A 3,499-nucleotide genomic window follows, 5' to 3' on the forward strand; every position below is an offset into this window, starting at 1 on the left:
ATTAGGGATAAAAAAAGACCCCCCCAGGCATGCAACTGTTTTGCCAGCCGATGGCAATTAAAGGGCCAGTACTCCTAACGTATGTGATAACTCCAAACCATAACAGCAGAAACAGTTTTGAATGGAGGATTAGCATCTTTATCACTTAACCTCCTTGCCGGTTCAATTCCTCCGGCAAGGAGGCAGCGCAGGAGGTTTTTTTTTTTTTAGTTTGTTTTTAAATCATGTAGCGAGCCGAGGGCTCGCTACATGATAGCCGCTGAGCGGCGGCATCCCCCCACCCACTCCGATCGCCTTCGGCGATCAGAGTATGCAGGAAATCCCGTTGAGAACGGGATTTCCTGCAGGGCTTCCCCGGTCGCCATGGCGACGGGGCGGGATGACGTCACCGACGTCATGGACGTCGGGACGTCATGGGGAATCCCGATCTGCCCCTCAACGCTGCCTGGCACTGATTGGCCAGGCAGCGCAGGGGTCTGGGGCGGGGGTGAGCGGAGCGGCGGCGATCGGAAGTTACAAGCAGCTAGCAAAGTGCTAGCTGCTTGTAACAAAAGAAATTATGCAAATCGGCCCAGCGGGGCCTGAGCAATCCTCCTGCGCAGGTTACCCCGAACTGAGTTCGGGATAACCGGCAAGGAGGTTAATACTCTCAGTCCAGTTGCTGTTGAAATTTTATTTTTATGGTGACAATCCTGCTTTAACCTCCTGGGCGATAAAATAATATCGCCAGAGGGCGGCGCAGCACTTTTTTTTTTCTTTTTTTTTTAAATAATGTAACTAACCTAGCACTAGCTACATGATAGCCGCTGTGCAGCGGCATCCCCCTACCCCTTCAAACAGGAAATCCCGTTCAGAACGGGATTTCCTGTTTGGCTTCCCCCGTCGCTATGGCGATGATCGGGATGACGTCAACGATGTCGTGACGTCAGAGGGAGTCCCGATCCACCCCTCAGCGCTGCCTGGCACTGATTGGCCAGGCTGTGCACTGGGTCTGGGGGGGTGCGGCGCGGCACAGCGGGTAGCGGCGAATCAACGCGGAGCGGCGGCGATTGGTATATACACGCAGCTAGCAAAGTGCTAGCTGCGTGTAACAAAAAAAATTATGCGAGTCGGCCCACCAGGGCCTGAGAAATCCTCCGCAGCCGCCTCCCCCTAGCTCAGTTCAGGATTATCGCCCAGAGGGTTAAGGTACAATTCAATGTCTGTATTTACCCCCACCCCAAACTTATTTATCCCATCCTTGGCCTTTTTAAGGTACAATAATAATTGTCCAGATTGGATATCCAGTAGAAGCTGATTGCTATTTTTTTTCCACAAGTTAAGTGTTGCAGGAGGTTAGCTTGTCTTCGTTTCCATCTCCACTATGTGTGGTAGGCCATGGTGCATACTGTAATACAGACCGGAATTTACAAAAGATTGAAATAAGGTGTTGCACACAGCAGTTGATCACATTTGTGCTGTGATTTCTATTGTGTAAAATGAAAATGAATGTAAATAATTTGAAGGTTAGACCATCCTTTTGCCCCTGTGTTTATAAATGAAGTCCCTCTGGTACAGTATATGATATTTTACTACCACTAAATGTGTTTTCTGTGAATTTATATAAGTTTTGGTTCTTTAACTGATTCATCCTGCTCTGTTAAACTTTAAAAAAAAATCATAGTAATACAAAAATGGTACCAAAAAATAATTATTAACCTTGCATGAATGCTAAGTCAAATCATGGTAGTTTCTTTCAAGAGAAATAAACGTTTTTCGTAATTGTCTTGTTTAGGAACATTATGCAAGTACGAATGATGTCAGTTTTTTTTCTAAACCACCAGAAGTATGCATAAGAAAATGCAAAACCTTAAAGGGAAGTCATTTTAGAAATAATACATCTCAATGTTATTATTTTAGCGTTTAAGTCATTTTGTATGATTGTGATATCTTTTTATTCTGTATGTCCATTTTTTTAACTTGTAGTTTACAGATCAAGTTTACTGATAAAACACCTGTTTCGCTCTAATCACTTGCTCTTCTGTATAAACAGATGTGGAGATATCAGCTGCAAAAAATGTTTCAGCAGATCTAAGCTCTGACCCATGAAAAGCTACCATAGACTGTACATAGTATGCAGACCATACCTATCTCTAAGGACACTTTAGGTAAATGCTGCTACATAAACACAAGCGCTTGTCTCTGAGATCTTGACCCCTGTGGGCAACAGCACCCAATTACTGATAAGGTAACACTGTTATTGTTCAGTCAGACTACTGCACATGTGTTCAGTATATCTTTACTAAGGGCTGGTTCACACGGGCGTCTGCTGAGCTTTTGCTTGGCATTGCGTTCAAACGCCAGCGTTTGAACGCCAGCGTTTAAAAGCTAGCTTTTGAAAGCTTTTGAAAAGCGTTCAAGGCTAGCAGTTCTGGTCTCTGCTATTGTTTCCTCGCGTTTACTGCCTCTGAAAGCAGCATGTTGCTTTTGAGACTAGACGCAACGCTGGGATCTACTGCCAGGCTTTCATGAAAGCCTGCAAAAGCCAGCTCTAAACGCTCCCATTCACTTGCATGGGATGGCAGTAGATCCCAAAAAACGCCCGTCTGAACCAGCTCTAAATGTAGTTGAGGCCATCCAATCCTTGAAGCTGGCAAAAGGTTTGGTTCTCTTTCATGTGGGGAGCACATTTCTGTTTTTTGGAAACACAAACGTCAAATCTTTATTCTTTTTCTCAAACCTTTTATTTGCAGAATTAATTTTGCGCAATGCACTTTTTAAATTGCGAGTTAACTGAAGGGTCTGCTTTAGCATATAACAGCAGCTGCATTCTCTAAGTTCCATTACAATGGTGTGATATAGTAACAGAAGCTGGAATGACATGGCCAACATCTCATTGGACTTGCCAGTGAAGCCAGCTGATTTCTAATTAAGTAATGGTTTGGTGCAAGTAAATTGTTGTCCCCATGCTTGGTACTATATTCATTAGCATAGCATTTGCTAGTACATGTCAGATTACAACAGATGTTCATGTTACATTATATAATGTGGGAAATATTTATATAATCTTCTTAGGCTCTAAATAGACCATTTGTATACTAAAGTGTACAAATTTGCGTAGTTAGTCACCTGACCTGAGGCAAAGCTACTTAAAGGGATACTGTAGGGGGGGTCGGGGGAAAATGAGTTGAAGTTACCCGGGGCTTCTAATGGTCCCCTGCAGACATCCTGTGCCTGCGCAGCCACTCACCGATGCTCTAGCCCCGCCTCCGGTTCACTTCTGGAATTTCAGACTTTAAAGTCTGAAAACCATTGCGCCTGCGTTGCCGTGTCCTTGCTTCCCCTGATGTCACCAGGAGCGCACAGCGTAGGCACAGACCATACTGGGCGCCATCAGCGGGAGTGAGGACACGGCAACGCAGGCGCAGTGGTTCTCAGACTTTAAAGTCTGAAATTCCAGAAGTGAACCAGAGGCGGGGCCGGAGCATCGGTGAGTGGCTGCGTGGGCACAGGATGTCTG

Source organism: Hyperolius riggenbachi, chromosome 1, assembly GCF_040937935.1.
Source record: "Hyperolius riggenbachi isolate aHypRig1 chromosome 1, aHypRig1.pri, whole genome shotgun sequence".
NCBI classification, from domain to species: domain Eukaryota; kingdom Metazoa; phylum Chordata; class Amphibia; order Anura; family Hyperoliidae; genus Hyperolius; species Hyperolius riggenbachi.